This window comes from Hipposideros armiger, unplaced genomic scaffold, assembly GCF_001890085.2.
Source record: "Hipposideros armiger isolate ML-2016 unplaced genomic scaffold, ASM189008v1 scaffold_476, whole genome shotgun sequence".
Taxonomy (NCBI): Eukaryota; Metazoa; Chordata; class Mammalia; order Chiroptera; family Hipposideridae; genus Hipposideros; species Hipposideros armiger.
This window is the reverse complement of record NW_017731826.1, coordinates 728,706-748,644: the sequence shown is the minus strand read 5'-3', so window position 1 is coordinate 748,644 and position 19,939 is coordinate 728,706. Positions and strand designations below refer to the sequence as shown.

Here is a 19,939-nt window from a genome sequence, read left to right as displayed (position 1 = left end):
TGTTTTACTGTTAGTTTCTTAGTGATAGATTCTTAGTGATAGACAAGTTATGCACCTTATAATTCTTAAGATCCTGTTTAGCCAGTAGTGTTTGAAACAGTTGCTAAGTAGTAAAACACCCTTTAAGTGCCAAGGCAGGAACTCAGCTCTGGCCATTATCGGAAGAAATTGAAACATAGTTAGGATAAGTTAGTCATTAGTATAGAACAGATTCGGCTGTACCCTGTAATAGAAACATCATGAGGAAGTAAATCTCTGAGAAAAACAAACTTCTAAGGAAAATAGACCCTGGGAAGGAAGGAACATTGAAACTACGTAGAAAACAATTTCCCAATGGGTAAAGGTTTAAACTTGGAAAAACAACTCTGGAAAAAACAGCTCAATGATGTAAATAGTTACCTGCCCAGCATAAAAAGGACAGGCTGTAAAACTAGAGACATTAATTCTTGGAAGCGCTCCTGTGTCTCCGCGCTCCGCGCGTTCTTCTTTCCTCCCCGACGCCTTCTCCACCTGAGGGAACCCCTGGATTTGTGGGAGCTGGTCTCCTGCACTGAATCAGACACTGGGGGATGGGGCCACAGTGTTTTAATAAGCCCTCCAGGGGATTCTAGTGCCCACTGAAGGCCTGGGAACTTCCTCTTGGTTCTGAAACCTTCCCAGACTGTAGCCTCTATTTTTGAGCCCATTGAGATCTACTGAGTGCCAAACTTGTACCTAGATGCCCATCCACCAGGGTCAGCCCAGAGGGTTGAGTAGAATTGGGACCTGGACGCTCACCACACTGGGGCCAGGGTATGTATCTGACCACCAGCAGTGCTTCAGTGCAGGGGCCTTTGAGTTCAACATGCAACAGGAACTTTTGTGTCCATGGTATTTGCTTTAATCTCCAGAGAGCTGCCCATAGCATTTGGCTGACTCTCAGCTTTCCGTGAGTCACAGAATTATGGGGGAGAAATCTTCCCCAGACTGGGTGACTGCACCCTTGGGATGGCCCTTAGGGGCTGTGGTCCCTGCCTTTACCTAAAACCCTTTAGGGGAGATTGGTGGCTGGGCCAGGGCCAGGACATGGGGGAGCTCACTTCCTGGACCACACCCACCTGTCACTGTCCACCCCACTCTCTCAGTCACTTGAGTGTCACACAACCCAGTTACTCACAGCACAGAAGAATCAGACTTCCCATAACTGGCATTCAGGAACTCAGGCGCTTGGGAAGTTTTCCAGGATGCTGGCAGGCTGATGTCTCTTGCTGGCTTTTCTCCCTGCCTGGGGCCAAACAACATCCAGGTCAGGAGTCGCTGCATTAGAGAGAGACTATACCTGGGGAGACCTTCTTTGAATGGATCATTTGACAAAGGATCCCTGACTTCGGGTAGGATGACTGGGGAGGGCATCACACTTCGGGGGTGCTTTCATGAGGTCTTTTCATTCTCACAGAGCCCCTTAGACAGGGCTCTTCTCCAGTTCTACAGAAGCACCAAGTGGGCTCAGAGAGGCTGGGAAACCCGACACAAATCATGAGGCAGTGAGGGTCAGAACCAGGGCTTCGTCGTCCCCAGAGCCCTGGGCCTTTTTATCATGCAGGACACAAGCCACAGCCTGCAGGACCACGTGTATGACCTGGGGCTGCTGCCCCTCTCACCTCCCTAGAAATGCAGGGAGAAATGCTATCATTAAACAACAAGTTAAATTGATGTCTTTACCATGGGATTTGCTGGACTGTAGTATTTTGTGTGGTTTTTGAGGCTTTTTGAGGGGAATAGATTGAACAGAATTTCCACAGCCTCCTGGGGAGTGGGAGGGGCTGGGGCTCCCAAACCCCTACTGAGGGGGGACCTGGGTGGGGCAGCTGCAGGGGCAGCTGTGGCCTAGACTCTGGGAGTGGTGGTGAAGAAGCTGGGACCCCACCCCCGGCATGGTCCTTCTGGTCTGCCCTCCGGCCAGGCAGCCTAGGCAGGGGGTACTGGGTGTGCCTCAGGAGGAAAGGCAGGTTCCATGGTGTGGACATGGAGACATAGCCCAGTCTCCCTCCTTTCACCTGACTGAGGAAAAAAGCTGCGACAGACTTGGCAGGTGTGTGTGTGTGGGGTCTTTGTGAGGAATAGACAGCCCCCCACGAGGTCCAGGGAGGTCACTGGGAACACTGAGTCCAGAGGCTCTGTGCGCATGTGACCCAGGCTGCTCCTGCCCTCCCCTCACCTGGCCCCGGGCACAGCAGGGGTCCTTCATGAAGTTCAAGGGTCAGATGGGTGAGTCCACCTTAGGCAGATGTGGGCTGAGACTTAGCCCAGGGCAGGGTGGGGGCAGCAGCCCCTGACCCTTCCTAGCCCAGGGAAGTCCCAGATGGGGGAAGGCACATCCAATGCTGCGAAACCAAACTTCATTCATTCCCCCTTGACTCAGCACTCACTTTTCAGGGAGCCCACAGCCTGCTGGTCACCAAGCCTTTTCCCTTTGAACCCCCTCTTGTCATGCAAGGCACTTCCTCCAGTGGTTCCTACTCTACCACAGATGCCGTCCCCCTTCCCTGCCCCCCCCTCAGCCCACCCCTCTGGGCCTTTGCTTACCCACTGAGGGGAGAGACCTCCCCTCCCTACCCCCAGCTTGCTGTGTGCCTGGACCCCAAGATTTGCCCTGGGGTCCTGATCCTTGGGAGCCTGTGCCCTCAACCATTTCAGGCCCAGGGCCTGGAGCTGAAACCCTGGCAAGGTACTGTGTTTCTGGGCAGAAGCCTGCCTGGTCCTTAATGAACCCTGACTGGGACTGGGCCGCCCTGACTTGGGCTGGCACAGCCTCTGTCCCTGCACTGCCTGCCCCACACCCTGCAGCTGCCCCACTGACCCCCACTTCCCTCCAGTCACCACACCCTGGATTGCCCCTGCTGACCTCTACCTTTCTCCCCTGCAGCTGAGCCACCGGCCACCCCCCCACCTCTCCCATGGGGAAACAGAATGACACAGTCTAATCCGAGGAAGCGCAAGCCCGGACCTGCAGTGACCTTTGGGGATTTTTCTGAGAGCCAGAGGTAGGAGGACAGGAAGCATTCTCAGGCCCCTGCAGCCCCTCCCCCCTCCCTCAGCCCTGTGCATGGCCAGGTGACCCCACAGACAAGTGAGCAGGGTTGCCCTCCTGCTCCAGAGACGCTGACCTAGGCTGTCGGCACAGAGGCTCAGTGAGGGCAGCCCACTGAGCTCCCCACCATGCTCCGTGGGGTCAGGCACCTGGGGGTGTGGACTAGTCAGCCAGCTTCCCTTTGGATCCCGCGTGTGTGAGGCGGGGTGGTGTCTGTCACCCCTTTCCAGGCCTGAGTCCCTTGGCCTGCTCGGCTCTGTCGCATCTTGCTGACAGAGCTCTGTGGGCCTCTGATGGTTTGTTGTAGCCTCCTCAGGACAGGGCTGGCGGGAGGTGCCAGGGATGCCAGTGCAGGCCTTGGGCAGCAATACCCCAGTGTCCTCCTGGGGGATGCCGGGCTACGGCTCTGGCCCCTGCCAGCTGTTTTTCCTGGCTCCCTGCACTTTGAGACCCTGACACCCTAACACTGAGCACCTGTGCAGACCTGGGCCAGGAATTGGGGGGCCACTTTCCCACACAGTCTGCTCCATTAGAGAGCTTAGGAAGCATGAGGGCGATGAGGGTGCAGCTTTGCTACCTCCCGCCTTAACCCGTCTGGGTCTCAGACACCTCCTCTGTAAAAGGAGGTGACCTGTAAACTGTGTTCCAGGTGTCAACTACAATTTAAAAAAAATAGTCACAGGGATGTAGGGTATAATATAGTCAATGGTATTGTAATAACTATGTATGGTGTCAGATAGGTACTAGACTTCTTGGGGTGATCACTCTATGAGGTACATAAACATCTAATCACTATGTTGTTTTGTACACATGAAACTAATAAAACAAAAAACTGTTTCAGGGTAAGGTGGGGGTCTGGGCACTCTTAGCCCTGCCTCCTCCCTGGCACCCCCACCTGGCACTGGCTCCAGGGCTTCTTGCCCCAGGCCCACATGAGCTCACCCAGCTGGGTCTCTCAGGGTCCAGGCCCAGGAGTGGGTGAGCCCCAGCCCACCTTGCCAAGTGTGGGGAGCGCTGTACAGCAGGCCCAGCCGGTGTGGCCAGGACAGTCAGCAACCGTGGGCTCCCTGCTGTTGGGTTCATTCTGCGTCACCTCAGGGGAAGACTCCTGCACAGTGCTGCCCCTAGCCAGGAGACACAGTGTACAGTCTCTAAGGTAAACAATACTGACAGAGGAGGCTGGTGATGGGCAATGGGGAGAAGGAGGGAAGGCTGGAAGAGCCTCCCTAATTCACATGCATGAGACAGCTTTTAGTGTTGCTTGGCAACCACAGGAGGAAGGAGGGTGTCAGAGAGGACTCCAGACTGCGCTGATGCCCCTGACCCATCCTGGGCTGACCTTCCTGAGAAGAGTGAGGGGTCAGCAGGCAGACAGGGCTGAGCACCAGGCCCCAGTGGCCACAGGCTTTCCCTCCAGGGCTGTCTTCCCAGAGGAGCCAAGGGTGACAGGACTCCTAGGAATATACACCTACCACCTGGTGGTCCCAACCCCCACCCAGTACCAAGCTCCGGGTGCCCCTAAGGTGGGAGTCTGGGCTTTGGTTTCAGCTTTGACCCTGGCCAGTGTCCTGAGTCCTTGGTCAGATTGCTTCACATCTTGGACCTCAGTTTGCACTCCTGTGAAATGGGCCAGTAGCACTCCTCACAGGACTTACTGTGACAAGTAAATGACAACGTTGTGATGTTTCATCCCCAGGGTTTCCAGTCCTCAAGGGCACACTGAGCACCCACGAGTGGTGCTGCAGCACTCAGGAGGCTCCATGAGGAGCAGCCCCTGGCCCCAGGAGCTTACAGCCTAAGAGAAGATGAGGGTGACAGGATCCCCCCCCCAAGACTCTCCTGGGCAAAGGTGCAGCCTGGGACTGCATTAGCACTGGAGTCAGGTGCCCCCCTCAACCTGCATGTTCAGGACATCCCGGGAGGGCTCCAGGACCAGGGTGATGCATGAAGCAAGGGTGGTGGCAATGGGTCAGGGCAGGAAGGAGTGAAACTGAGCAGGTGGCCAGTCGGAAGTGAGTGGGGGTGGTACAGGCGGGTGTGGGCTCCTGGCAGGGGCCTATGGCAGGACAGTGATATCGAGAGGGTTTTCCTGCATCACCATTCACTTCTTCTGTGACATTTCCACCTCATCCAAGCCAGAGGGCCTGGGCTGGGCCCTAGTCTGCTGGGCAGTGACCAGTAGCTGAGGGGACTTCCCAGGAGGGTGCTGGAAACCCCAATGCCTCTTGGTTTCCTCTCCAAATGCCTGGGCAAGGGGGCAGACTGTGCCCAGGAGGAAAGTCCCCAGCTTTCCTTGCTGTGCTCTGTGGCCAAGGCTGCTGGGATGCAGGAGCCTCTGCAGGCACTGGGGGTGGCCCTGGGGCTTAGAGCTTGCTCTCTCATTTGTATGGGTCAGTGCTACCAGCTACACCAGGGGGACTCTGTGGTCAGATCCCAAAGGGAACATGCCAAGTGTCACTCATGTCGTCGCTCATGTGGTATGGAGAGGCTGTCTTATTTGGTCCCTCCCTTTGGCCACGATTTCATGGTCTCCAGGGAGAACCTCTGCTTGCAGCTGACCCTGCAGTGACCTTGAGCTACAGCAGTGGTTCCAGACTTTCTTTAGCAAATACACTTTGCTCTGTAAATACAGCCTTGTAAGGGGCCACCACTGGAGTGCCCGCTGAGTGGTGCTGCCTGCCAGACCTCTCAGCCCTACCACCCCGTGCTGCCTCCCAGGCTCTGGCATTGCAGTGGTGTGACCTGGACTTCAAGGTGGCAGTTCCAGGCCCTCCGAGAAGCAGATGCCCATGGGACTAGACTAGATGTACAGAGAGGGGGGGTAGCTGGAGGGGACCCAGTGATGCTGCTGTGATAGAGAGGATAGCATAGGAAGATCCCAGCAGGAAGAGTGCAGATCAAAGACCACAACCAAGATAGTCTGGGCCCTGCCCAGGGAGCCCGTAAGAAACGTGCTTGTTAGGGAGGTCTGCCTGGGCAGGAGGGGCGTGGGGTGGGGTGGCCTAGGCGCTGCCCTGCAGTGGGAGCAGCCCAGGAAAGTGCGTCGTCAGCTGGCACCACAGCAGACAGTGCAGAGGGTGCAGCCGAGGACCATCAGCACACAGACAATGGTGGCCCCTCACAGCTATCTGGTGCTGTCACAGTAGGGTACATGAGAAGCCCTGAGGGCATCCTTTCTCTGTACCCCCTGTCCTCCCTGCATCCCCTCCAACTCCTGGGCTGCCTAGTTGGGTATTGCTGTCCAGCTCTCTTCCTCCTCGGACAGCTGGGACCATGGGGCGTTTCTGGAGGGAGCACATTCACTAGGTACCAGCGCTGCGGACACATACCAGGCCCTGGCTGCATGTCTCCTTCCGTCCTCACAACAGCCTTTCAAGATGGGGAAGATGGTGCCATACCCAACCCAGCTCTCGGGCATGGCAGGGACAGACATGTGGAGCTGTCAGCTGTGTGTGTGTGGCTAAAGGGTCACTGCTGGGCGTGGCAGCCTCCAGAGCCATGTCCAGATGGGTTTGTGACATGGAGCCCAGGAGGTGTTCAAGACCCCTTTCTCGGTGCCACTTTGGCCACCCCCTGGTGCTGTGCAGCAGAGCTGGTTGCCATGGCCCCAGGGACCTGCTCCGCATGCCACTGCCCTAACAGATTGTCACAAATGTAGTGGCTTCAATAACACACACTTAACCATCATACAGTTCTGTGGGTTGGAGGCCAGTGCAGTCCCAGTGGGTCAAAGTCATGGTGCTGGCTGGTCTTCCTCCAGAGGCTCCAGGGGAGGCACATTTCCTGCTCCTGCACAAGCTGTGGGACTGAGGCTCTGTTCCCTGCTTGCTGTCGGCTGGCCGGGGCCCTCAGCTCCCAGAGGGGCTCCCCAAGTCAGCAGCTGGGTCTCAGATCCGTCTCTCTGCCTTTCCCTATAGGCATATCTTTCTCTGACCACAGCCCAAAAGGTTCCCAATTTTACAAATGCCTGTGATTATAGGCGCAGCTGGGCCAGAGCAGAGCTCTGTCCTGTCCGGCAGTACCCTGCCCACCCTCACAGTCCCATCTGGTCCTGGAGGAGCAGGCCGAGATCAGAGGCAGAGTGGCAGGTGCCCCGTGGGCAGAACAAGGTTGCTGAGCTGGTGTGCTGAGGCAACACCCCAGATTTCTGACAGTCCTGATGGGACAGGCTCTCCAGCCACCACACCCAGCACAGTTCACAGTTCACTCTGGGTTTGTACTGTCCGGTTTGGAGGTGGGATGGCCAGGCTTGGGCTCTGTGTTGACATCTCAATTTGACAATAGCTGCCTGGGTCTATCACACACACCTGTGCCTCCTGCCATGTTGCACATGAGGGACAGTAGATCAATCTGTGTGGCTTTTCTTTTCAGCGCATGTGTGGGTGTGTGCCTGCTCCAGTGTTTGTGCCTCCTGGGGAGCTCCTGGTAAAGCTCCAAATCCCGGAATGGCAAAGGGGCGGCCTGGGAGGTGCAGGTGGGCAGCTTGGGCTGTGCCCAACCCCAGGGAAAGGAGGGCCTGGGGGTGGGTTTCTCGGGATTCTCCAGGTGGCTGCTGGCTGATCCCTGCTACAGGCCTGGCTGAGGGTGGGGAAGGAAAGCAAGTCTTAGAAATGGGGTCACAGAGGAGTGAAGCCAGTCCTCAACTCCAAAGCAGCCTCTTCTCATAGCCCTTCTTTTTGGGTTCCCAGTGCCTCCCCAGTGCTTCCATCGTGGCTTGCCTTCTGTGCCCCACTGCCATGGAGGTGCCCCCAGAATGCCGGGCTTGCAGTCCAGTTTGCACTGCTCTGCGTGATGCCCAGGCACTGCCGACTCACTCTGCTTCTTGGGCAGGGACTCCCTCATACCACCTCACCAATGTGCTGCTGGCCTAGCCCCCACCCCGCCCCCACCCCCGCTTCTATGTCCTCCCCCACTCTTTGGGCTGGGTGGAGCCTTGTTCCTGGGGTACAGTCCTCCCCAGCCTCTGGCCCTCTCTTTCCCTGCCCTAAGGGAACTGCCCTGGCCTGATGGCAGGTGGGCAAACAGCTGAGCCACATGGGTCCCCAGATGCTTTTTGGACTGACAGTTGACTGGGTGAGGAGCAGATGTAAATAAGGAGCTGACTGTGAGGGGCTCCCGGGTTTCTGGCCTCCTCCCCGAGTGTATGCACACCTCACACAGGGCTTCTCCACCTGGCTGCACATTGGTATAAATTCCTGGGCCACAGCCCCAGGGACTCTAATTTAGTCAATCTGGGGGTGGAGCCTAGGAACCTATTTTTAGCAGTCTTGGTTAGGGATGGGGGGTGAATTTTTGGGGAGTGAATTACACCAGACACCAGGCAGACACTGACCTGTTCTCGGTCTGCTGGGAAGTTGGTCTCCTTGTGCACGCTGAACTAGGAGTCGGTCTCTGCATCACCCCAGCCAGAGTATCACAGCTGCTCTGAGTGTCCTATGGTGGGGCCCACCCTCCCTCCCTGGGAGTTGCCCCCATAGGCCTGAGACCTCTGCCTCTTCTCTGTGTGTGCAGTACCAGGAAGAGGTGCTGGGCTGGGGACTGAACCTGTCCTCGTGGGTGTACACCACAGACCACATTTCTAGCAGAGGAAACTGAGGTTCAGAGAGGGGAAAGGCTTGTGCCACCTCCCTCAGTAGGGGATGCAGAGCTGGGGACCTTGCCAGGCCTGCCACGTCCTACTGTACACTCTGTGCCACCGCCTCAGGAGGCTTTACCTGAAGAGGGCACTGAATAATCCTGCTTTAAAAATAAAGTTTGAACACATAAATTGAAACATCAGCAGGATCATGTTCACTGATTAAGGAACTATCAGCCAAATGCCTCAGTACCAGCTGACCATCTGACCTCATCCCCCTTTCGGCTCAGGACCTGCTCTCCTGCCACGTCCCACCCACCCTCGAGAAACCTGGTCCAAAGCCCTTGGCCTCATTCCTCGGGGGCAGTGGTGCTCACTGAGCCCAGATTCCTGGGGATTGAGAGTAAAGTGTTAATGTGCCTGTATCATTCTAAAATCTGTGACAGTCTGAAGGGAGGCTGAGCCCAAGCTGGGAGCCTGATAGCAGAGGAGGCAGAACTCCATCAGTCCTGGGTCCTTCCTTCCCCATGAGAAGAGGCGCTTGCAGTCCCCTTTCCTACCCAGCAGCCCCCTGCTCAGTAGGACATAGGCCAAACAACAAGGAGCACAGCACACAGCTGCCGGGGACACCTTGTGGGCTCAGCCCGTGCTCTGAGTGTCTTGACCAAATTGGAGGCAAAGTGGTGTGTGGTAGGTATTTCCAAACTTTCTTTAGCAGTGAGGTCCTTCAAGTAAAAGCAACACAAGATAATGCAAAAATGATCAAAGGGAGCAACTCTGTTTGAAAGGAGGTGGGGAAGGTGACTGAGAGTCTGGCAGGGAGACAGGAGTAGCATACTCCTGGGAAGTGCCATGAGAGAAGGATCCAGATATGTGTGCCCTGACAGGTAGGAAGGCTGGCAGGAAGAGCATTCTGAGCAGAGGGAACAGTCTGTGCAGGCCTGTGGGGGAGGGAGCAGAACCACCTGACCAGTGGGGATCCCATCAAGGTGAGCACAGGCCTTGCCAGCCAAGTCACCGGGTTTCCTCTTTCTTGAAATAGTGGGAAGCCACGGAAGTGTTTTAAGCAACTGCGGCAGACAGAAGCCACACACAGTGACGCCATCTATAGAGTAGTTAGCAGATGGGAGGAACTGGGGGCCCATTGGGAGGTCAGTGCTGCTCCTTGGGGGAAGGCGATGGCCACTTGGATTAGTGCATTCCAGTGGGGATGGACAGACAGACGTGGTCACACATGGGGAACCCAGAGCAGGGCACACTGCCAGGTGGGCTGTGAGGACTGGATATGAGGAAAGGCCTTGCAACCACTCCAGCCCCTCAGCTGTGGTATCCTACTCCTCATGGACACAGCTTCTCCAGGCTCTCTTGCTCTCTCTTTCACAATTGCTGCTGCTTTTAAGATTTCTTTTGTTGCTTCAAATATCTGTTTCCTCTGGGGTGGGTTCTTCCTTTGCCCACTTGGCCTTTCACTTTCCTGCTGTCCATTCTTCTCTCATGGCTGTTTGTGCCTCTTGAACTTGAGGCTGTACGCCCCATTGTAAGGAGGGTGTCTGAGGGCCCAGTGAGTGGTCCCTCTGTACCCTACAGACTGCACCCCACAGTGTCTCCCCTGCGTAGAATTCCCAGGTAGATGGGTTCCCAGCCAGGACGTGCCTGCACTCTGCTGTAAGGCACCTTTAGGTGGAGGGGCTGGCCGTCAGTCACACCACCCCTCCCCGCAGTGCCAGGACTCAGCCTCTGGCTCCTGCTTACAGGACAACTCCCCATAGGGTGTCTGCCCCTGCCCCCCAGCCCAGTAAAGACCTGTCCTTGTCCTGTGGTGGGAGAGCAGGTGAGCCCTCCACTTGGTCTTGTCTGTATACCCACTTCTCCCCTGAAAGGTGGGGTTTCCTGCACAGGGTCCCGGTGGCTTTGTCCAGTCACCCACTGCCATCTGCCTTCCGTTTTCCAGAAGTGTGAGTCACTGTGAGGGTCACTCACAGTGACCCAGTCTCTTGCACAGCTTTTCTTCTGTGCTCTTTTATTTCCGGAAGGTTGGAAAGCAAATGCCTGTGCTCAGTTTGCCATCCTGAACTAGAATTCAGGGCTTCTTCCTGTGTAAAGTACCCTTCCAGACCCATCGGTTCTGCTTCCTTTTGTAGGACTAAAGCTGCACCAGCCTCCTTGATTTCTGTCTCTCAAACTCACGTCTGCTGAGTGAGCAAATCCTGTGTCTCTGCCTCAGTAAAGTCCAGCTTCTGCCATGTTTCGCCCCTGCACTGCTGCCTCTGAAGTCCAGCCCGCCGTCCTGAGTACGTGGGTTTTTGTAGGAGCTTCCAACTGGTCTCCTGTTTTGACCTTGCCCCCTTGTCTTGTCTCAGTAAGTCAGCCAGTGCAGTTTAAATTAGATTGTGTCGGGGCCGGCCGAGTGGCTCTGTTGGTTAACAGCTCGCTCAAGAATTTGAGCTCTGAGTAACAGCAGCTCGAGTCCTGACCCGAGCTGAGCAGCCGCTGAGCTGCCAACAGGTGGCAGGATGGCTCAGCTAAAAAAAAAAAAAATTAGATTGTGTCATTCTCTACCCAAATTCTCTGGTGGTGGGAAGTAAAGAGAGTGTGTGGGTTATGAAAAAGACAGGGAACACTGCAGACACACAATGACTTTAGGGCCTGAAGAGGAGCCTGTCCTGGGGTGACTGGTGTCCCCCAAATTCATGTCTACCTGGAACCCATGAGATGACCTTATTTGGAAATAGGGTCTTTGCAGATGTAATCAAGTTAAAATAAGGCCATGCTGCATTAGGATGGGCCTCAAAGCCAATGACCAGTGTCCTTATAAGGAGAGGGAGATGGAGAGACATGAGGGAAGAAGACCATGTCACCGTGAGGACAGAGATTGACACCATGCATCTACAAGCCAAGGAACGCTGAGCATTGCTGGCAGCCACCAGATGCTAGGAAGAGGCAAGGAAGCATTCGTCCCTAGGACATCAGAGGAAATGCAGACCTGCCGACACCTGATTTCGGACTTCTAGTTCCCCAAACTGTGAGAGAATACATTTCCATTGTTTTAAGCCACCAGCTGTGGGAAGTTGTCAGACAACCCGAGGAAATAAATGCAAGCCCTTATCCTGGCCTACGATGCCCAGCGGGGTCTGCTCTCACCTCTCACCACTCTCTGCACTCCAGCAGCACTGGCCTGGAACAGACCGCATATATTCCTGTCCCAGGGCCTTTGCACTTGACCTTCCTGGGATCTACATGGATTACTTCCTTTAGGTCTTGGCTCAGAAGTCACCTTACAGAGGGGCCTTCCCTGATTGCCTGGTTTACCCAGCAAAGTCCTGCCTTCCCCTTGCACTCCTGGGCCTCACTGCCTGCTCTTGTTCTCCCCATGCACTCACTGCCCCCTGGCATACAGACACTTGTTTGGTATTTGTGTCCTCCCTCTCCCATGTAAGCCTCATGAGGGCCAGGACTCTGTTGATTGTATTTATGGCTGTACTCCCAGTGCCTAGAATAGTGCAAGGCACATGCCCAGTATGTAATCAGTAAATAAGAAAAACAAATCCACAAGCCAGTTGAATAAAGGGGCAGACCCCAAACAGACAATTCAAGGAAAAAAATGCCTTTTTTTTAACCTCCATTCTCAAAATTAAAGAAATACAAAGTAAGTCTGCAATGCGATCGTTTTCACGTTAGACTATAGTGACTGTGGGGGGAATTGGGTTCTGTCCTGGGAATGTAACTTGGACCATATCTTTATTCTTTTTAAAAAATTGAAATATGTAATTCATATAACATAAAATTCACCCTTTTAAAGTGAATAATTCAGTGTTTTTGCATATTCACAGGGTTGTAGAACCATCACCCCATTCCAGTACATTTTAATCACCCCCAGAAGAAACCCCATACCCATTAGCACCCCTTTCCCTGCCTGCCTGCCCTTGGTGACCACTATCTATTCTATAACTGTGAATTTGCCTGTTCTGGACATTACAGCATGTGGTCTTTTGAGTTGGGTATCTTTTGCTTAGCATGATGTTCTCAAGGTTCATCCATGTTGTAGCATGAACTTCATTCCTTTTCATTGCCATGTAATATTCCATTGTATGGGTGTACCACATTTTGTTTATCCATTCATTAGTTGCCGGACAACTTTGTGGCTAATACGAATAATACTGCCATGAACATTTGTATACAAGTTTTGATGTGGGTGTAAGCTTTCAAATATCTTGGTTATATACCTAGGACTGTAATTGCTGGTAACTCTTTGGTAACTCTGTGTTTCAAATCTTAAACTGCCAGGCAGTTTTCCAAAGCAAATGCACAATTTCCCATTGTCACCGGGATTGTACTGGAGTTCCATTTCCTCAGCAGCTTCATTAACGCTTGTTATCGCCCATCATTTTTACCATAGCCATCTTGTGGGTGTGAGGTGGTATCTCATGTGGACTTGGTTTGCATTTCCCTGGTGACTAATGATGTTAAGCAACTTTTTATGTGCTTGCTTTTCATTTGTCTATTTCTTTAGAGAAATGTTTATTCAGATTCTTTACCTATTTTTAATCAGGATATTTTTCTTTTATTATTGAATTGTAAGAATTCTTTATGTATTCTGGATACTAGACCCTTATCATATACATGGTATATACATCTTTTCTCCCATTTGAATATCTTTATAGTGTCCTTTGATGCACAAAAGTTTTTAATTTTGATGAGGTCCAAATCATCTTTTATATTTGTTTGCTTGTGGTTTTGGTGTCATATCTAAGAAACCATTGCCTAATCCAAGGTCACAAAAATATACATCTATGTTTTCTTCTAAGAGTTTTATGGCTTTAACTCATATATTTAGGTCTTGGATCTATTTGGAGTTAATTTTTGTACATGGTGTGAGGTAGGAGTCCAAATTCATCCTTTTGCATATGGCTGTTCACCAGCATTGTTTGTTGAAAAGACTATTCTTTCCTCCCAATGAATTGCCTTGCCATTCTTGTTGAAAATCAGATGATAATAGATGTCTGGGTTTATTTCTGGACTCTCAGTCCTATTCCCTTGGTCTATATGCCTATCCTTGTGCCAGTATCATACAGACTTGATAGCTTTGTAGTACATTTTGAAATGGAGAAAGTGTGAGTGTTCCGACTTTGTTCTTTTTAAAGATTGTTTTAGCTGTTCTAGGTCCCTTATATTTCCAGGCGAATTTTAGGAACAACTTGTCAATTTCTGCCCCCAAAAAGCACCCAGAATTTTGATAGGAATCATTTTGAATCTGAAGATCAATTTGGGGGATATTGCCATCTTAACAATATTGTCTGCCAATCCGTGAACGTGGGGTGTCCTCCTGTTTATTTAAGATGACATTGATTTCTTCCAACTATGTTTGACAGTTTTTCAGTGTACAAGTCTTGCACTTCTTGCGTTAACTTTATCCCTAAGAGTTTTATTTTTTGATGCTATTGTAAATGGAATTGTTTTGTTAATTTTATTTTCAGATTGTTCATTACTGGTATATAGAATTATAACTGATTTTTGTATGTTGTTGATCTTATATTCTGCAACTTTCCTGAACTTATTCGTTGGTTCTAATAATTAGTGTGTGTGTGTATTCATTAGGATCTTTTATATACAAGATCACGTCATCTACAAATAGGGATTGTTTTATTTCTTCCTTACAGTATGGATGTCTTTTATATCTTATATGTTATATTGCCTAATTGCCGTTGTTAGAACTTCTGGTACAATAGTGAATAGAAGTTGAGATCTTTCTTGTTTTTAAATACAGATGTTTACACCTATAAATTTCTATCTAAGCACTATTTGAGCTGCATGCCATAAGTTTTGGTATGTTGTGTCATTTTCATTTATATCAAAGTGTTTTAAATTTTCCTTGTGATTTTCTTCTTTTCCCTGTGGTTGAAAACTGTTTCATTGTTGTTTGTTTAGTGGCTTTTCTGAATTAATTCTACAAAGTCTGTATTCTTTTGTTTGTGTAGCCACTGTAGTTTCTGCTTCCTTATCTTAGTTGTCATTTAATGATTGGGCAGAGATTTCCTTAAAATGCCTGAACCAGTAAGACTCCAGTCTCTGCCCAGGGGCTCTGTGTGCATGGTGGGACACACTGTCAACTCTCAGCCAGGCAGGTGAGAATTCTACCTTAGCCTTTTTCCCAGTTGGCACAGGGCCTCACAGTGAGCTTAAGTGAGAGCTGAGGGTCTTCTCAGGGTTTACCTAAGCATGTGCACATGCCTGGGCAGGTAAAGCATGTGGCTTCTGGATTCCAAAGAATACACTGCAATGTTTTAAAGCCCCGTGGACATCTCATTACTGAGCTTTGTCTTTTAAGCTTTTAGTTAGTCTATTGTTTGCTTCAACTGTTATCTACTGCCACAGACAGCTATGAAATTAAGTGCCTGTAATTGTTTCTGACAATCGATCCTGTAGAATAGGCTCTTCTATTGGGAGCTGTGAGTCAGATCAAATATAGACATTCTTGCAAATGGGATCTTCCAGGGAACTAGTGGACTGGTCAAATGACAATTTTCTGGGAATGAGGCCTTGGAAGCTTTTCAGTCCTGTTCTGCTCCCTTCACTGGCTTCTGGGCTTTTCATGACAAGTATGGGGTTTTGTTTTTCAAGGCACTGGGAGCTAATGAGTGAAGGTGGGACTAGGGCAAGTTAAAACACCATAAAGCTTATGATTCTTGCTGAGATTCAGCTGGTTTTGTGAATAAATACTCCCTAATTTGCTCCAAACCCCTGATTGATCTCCAAAGTTCTAAAAAAAAGTCGATTCTGATCAGTTTTGCTAGTTTTCTTGTTGCTTTTATGGGGAGAGAGTTTTGGAGATGCTTACTCTACCATTTTGCTGACATCTGGCCATGCTCTTTTTTATTTAATTTATTGGGGTGACATTGGTAGTAAAATCACATAGGTTTAAAGTATACAATGCTTTAATACATCATCTATTGTATATTTCACATTGTGTGCTCACCACCCAGAGTCAGTTCTCCTTCCATCACCATATATTTGACCCCTTTTACTCTCTTCTACAACCCCCCTCCCCTTTTACCCTCTGGTAACCCCTAAGCTGTCTTATGAGTTTTTATTTCTTTGTTTGTCTTGTTCTTTTGTTGCTTTCAGTTTTATATCCCACATATGAGTGAAGTCATATGGTTCTTGGCCTTTTCTGTTTTGACTTATTTCGCTTAGCATGATAATCTCAAGATCCATCCATGTTGTCGCAAATGGCAGTGTTTCATCTTTTCTTATGGAAGAGTAGTATTCCATCGTGTATATATATACCACATCTTATTTATCCAATTATCTATCAAAGGACACTTTGGTTGTTTCCCTGTCTTGGCCACCGTGAATAATGCTGCAATGAACATAGGGGTACATATATCTTCACGGATAAATGTTTTCAGATTTTTTGGGTAGCTACCCGAAAGAGGGATTGCTGGGTTGTATGGTAACTCTATTCTTAATGTTTTGAGAAACCTCCATACTGTTTTCCATAGTGGCTGTACCAATTTACATTCCCCCCAGCAGCGTATGAAGGTTCCTTTTTCTCCACAGCCTCTCCAACACTTGTTATTACTTGTCTTGTTGATGATAGCCATTCTAACTGGTGTGAGGTGGTATCTCATTGTCGTTTTGATTTGCATTTCCCTAATAGTTAGTGAAGTTGAGCATATTTTAAATATATCTGTTGGCCATTTGTATGTCTTCTTGGGAGAAATGCCTGTTAAGGTCCTCCGCCCATTTCTCAATTGGATCGTTTTGTTGTTGTTGTTGAGTTGTACGAGTTCTTTATCTATTTTGGATATTATCCCCTTATCGGAGGCGTCCTTTACAAATATCTTCTCCCATTCGGTTGGTCGCCTTTTTGTTTTGTTGATGGTTTCTTTTGCTGTTCAAAAGCTTTTTAGTTTGATATAGTCCCATTCACTTATTTTAGCTTTTACTTCCCTTGCTTTGAGGTCAGATTCATGAAATCCTCTCTGAACCCAAGGTCCATAAGTTTAGTACCTATGTTTTCTTCTATGCAGTTTATTGTTTCAGGTCTTATGTTTAGGTCTGTGATCCATTTTGAGTTAATTTTGGTATACGAGTGGTGACCCCAACCTAGTTTCATTCTTTTGCACATGGCTTTCCAATTCTCCCAGCACCATTTATTGAAGAGGCTTTCTTTTCTCCATTGTATGTTTTTGGCTCCTTAGTCAAAAATTATCTGCCCATATATATGTGGGCTTATTTTTGTGTTTTCAATTCTATTCCATTGGTCTGTGTTGTTCTGCCAATACCATGCTGTTTTGATTATTGTTGCTTAGTAGTACCAGCTGAAGTCAGGGAGTGTGATACCTCCAGCCCTGTTCTTTTTTTTTAGGATTGTTTAGGCTATTTGGGGTCTTTTGTGATTCCATACAAATCTGATGATTGTATTTTTCTATTTCTTGAAAAAATACCGTTGGGATTTTGATGGGGATTGCATCAAATCTGTAAATTGCTTTGGGTAATATGGCCATGCTCTTTTGAGAGCACGTCTTTGTTATCTTTTTAAACTTAGAAGGCACATAATCTTTGATCCAACACATTCAATTTCAGGAGATTACCCTTCAAATATGGTCACATGTTTGGGTAAAGACCCTTGGTCAAGAATGCTCACTGAGGAGTGTTTGTGGTCACCATACCATGCCTGAGGGCCTTCTGCTAGGGGACTTATCATGCATGTGACAACCCAGACACCTGCAGCTATTACAGAACGTGAGAAGTTGGCTAAAGAGCAAGTTGAAAACAGTGTGTGAAGTGTAAGCCCCTTTAGTTCAGAAAAATAATCCTGTATGTACATGTAAATAATTCCATGAACACAGAGAAACTTTGGAAGGTTTCACAGAAGAAACTGTCAATAGTGATATCTGTGGAGAGGGTCTGAGCCTGGGGTTGGAGGGGACATACATTTTCTTGTATAATCTTTTGTATTCTTGGTACCATGCTAAGGTGTGGCTGCCTGTCACTTGAAAAAGTTAGAAATGGAGAGACAAGGTTGGTGGAAAGTAAAGCAGGTTTATTCAGAATGCCCACACTCTGAGAGGATGGCAGACTCCTGTCCAAAGGCCATCTCCCCGTTCCTAGAACAGGCAGACGATTTTATAGGTACACAAGAAGAAGAACAAAGAAAAGAGGGAGCCCATCAGGCAGGTCAAAGGGCTGACATCGCTTCCTGGGGTCTGGTCTTAAGATAATGTTAACTCCGGACTCTGGATTCAGACTCGGCCACCCTAGACTGGGGCTTTCTGTGCCACGAGTAAAAACTGCAAGGGAGTTGCAAATTGGATTCTGGTGTCCAGGTGCCTGAGGATTAAGAAATTGCCCTTTCCTTTCCAGTTTGACTCCCACATAGGATGGTGGGCTATGCTACCCGCAACTAAGATTGAACACGGCACCTTGAGCTGAGCGGCCGTGAGCTGCTGACGGGCAGCCAGATGGCGACTGGACTTGGAGTTGAGCTAGCTGCGCCCTCCACAACTAACAACTTGGCCGTTCCCCTTCCCCAATTCCCCAATAAAATCTTTAGAAAAAAGAAGGGGCCCTTTCCAGGTTAGAATTCTGCTGATTAAATAGATTAACGAGGTATGGGTAGACATAAGAAAGGGAATAAAACAGAGGTTTTAAGTCAGTCAGTGAGGGGAGAAACAAAAACAGCTGAATATCAGGGTAGCTCTAACTGCAAACGAGCTAAGTGTAACTACAAGTGGCTCAATAGCGAGCTATGTGCTGAGTCGAACTGCCAGTGATCTAAGTCTAATTGCGTTATTGATTCCCGAATTTCACCTTTACACTGTTGAGTATTTTTTCATGAGCATATATTGTGTTTTCAGTTCTAAAATGTGTAAAATAAGCAGGCAAACTAGGCAAATAAATGTGGGAATGCACGGACAGACCCTGAACAGATAGATCTGACCTCTTCCCCTTCCCTGGGGCCCTGGTCCTGGCTAGGAGAATGGAGACTGCTTCTCTACAGGCCATGCCCAACACTCCCCCCCTACCAGGGCCCCCAGGAGAGAAGTGAGAGACCCCAGAGGGGAAAGGGCTCTCAGCTCTGTGCCTGCACCTGGTATTCTCAAGAGAGGCCTGCCTAGGCTGGGTCCTGGGTTGCCACTCAGATGTGATGGCCAGGAACTGGGGGCACTTGCCAGGTGACCGTAGCTGTCTGGGGTGAGAAGAGAGGGTACAGAAGCATCCTTCAGAGCCTGTGATTCTGGGAATGACTGTGAAAGAACCCTCCTGGGAACATTTGAGTCTGCTCTAGGAATAGGCATGTTCACAGAAGCACACGTGGGCTCGTGCACACATAGGTCACCTCATGTCCAGTTAGCATCAAGCCTCTGTGCACCAGCCTGGGGCATCATTCTCTCTCTGGCTCCGGACAGGCTCTGGCTTTGCACAGATGCTCACGGGCAGGCAGCCACAGCCCTCCCTAGAGAGGAGGGCACAACTCCCAAAGGCCCATGGCCTGTTCACACGTCTTTCGGCTGACCAGTCTCCCCTCTGACACTCCCTCAGAGTCCCCCATGCCCCTCCCCTGCCCACGTGGTCGTCAGGGTCTCCCTGTCCATCACGGGTTAGGGGAGAGCCCATGGGACCCTCACAGTCACCCTGGAGCCTTTTCTGGGTTGCAGGACTGTATGTAGGTATGGGGATGGAACAATGAACAAGGAGGTTAGGGGAGAGACCCAGATTCTCCCTCCAAACCTAGAACAAAATATAAGTAAACTGTCTAAAAGCGTAATTTAACTCTCCAAAATATTTGTAGTCAGTAAATAGAGAAGCTCAAGCATAGGAGACCATATGTTCTTTCTTGGTTAAAACCTTTTGCCGAAGGTGGAACTCAGGTGCACCTGTGTGAGGCCCTGGTATACCTCTGCCTCTTGGCCCCCACTCCCCGCTGGACCAGGGGCTGCACTGGGCCTAGATTGCGCCCAAGGTGTACAGGGGGTGGGTCTCTGTGAGCTTTTTCCTGAGCAATTGAGGCCAGGCTTCCGTTTTCCTTGCAAAGAGGGAGGCTTATGGCCTGGGACATGTGTGCACAGAGAAATGTCTTGGTGACTGGGGCCTCTGTGTGTGTGTGTGTGTGTGTGTGTGTGTGTGTGTGTGTGTGTGGGTCCCTGAGGACTCCTACGGGGAAGAGCAGCCCAGGAGGAGGAGAGCCCGGGCCAAGCTAGCCCTGACCACTTCCTCCCAATGCAGTCTGGTCTGGACCACCCTCCACCCACCCACCAACCCCATCCAGGCTAGTCCTGAGCATTTCCCAC

The 19,939-nt window shown here is 50.2% G+C and overlaps 1 protein-coding gene across 8 annotated transcripts in view; it reads left to right on the top strand.

Moving 5' to 3' along the window:
- RASGEF1A (RasGEF domain family member 1A) overlaps positions 1-19,939 on the top strand; it is an 82,913-nt gene that overhangs the window by 24,294 nt on the left and 38,680 nt on the right. For 2 of the 8 annotated variants that reach the window (XM_019666630.1, XM_019666625.1), the window contains exon 2: positions 2,906-3,023. The exons of 5 other annotated variants lie outside the window; for them this stretch is intronic. The gene's annotated coding sequence lies outside the window, so the exon portion shown is untranslated. Of the gene's footprint in view, positions 1-2,905; positions 3,024-10,912; positions 10,937-19,939 lie in introns of those variants that run through there. One more of the 8 variants, XM_019666632.1, reaches the window with a different exon arrangement.